The sequence below is a fragment of the Actinia tenebrosa genome, unplaced genomic scaffold, assembly GCF_029948245.1.
Source record: "Actinia tenebrosa isolate PJP-AT-01 unplaced genomic scaffold, QUT_ActTen_1.0 PGA_scaffold11__36_contigs__length_13525064, whole genome shotgun sequence".
In the NCBI taxonomy this organism is placed as follows: domain Eukaryota; kingdom Metazoa; phylum Cnidaria; class Anthozoa; order Actiniaria; family Actiniidae; genus Actinia; species Actinia tenebrosa.
In genome coordinates, this window is record NW_028292571.1 from 4,408,514 (window position 1) to 4,408,729 (window position 216).

Sequence of the window (216 nt, forward strand, 5' to 3'; positions counted from 1 at the left end):
AGAAAATGCTGAGCCCGCAATCATGTAGACCATCGAACGCTTTTCCGAAATGTTTCCGAAGATAATACGACAGTGTTAACCAATCAATTTTGTCGTTCTAGCAAGGTTTAGGTTTGAAAATGTTTTTCGGTACGAGTTTTCGATTAAAGTTGCTAACTTTTTTTATTACAAACGTGTTTTAGACTTGATTCAACTAAATCTTATGAAATACAAATA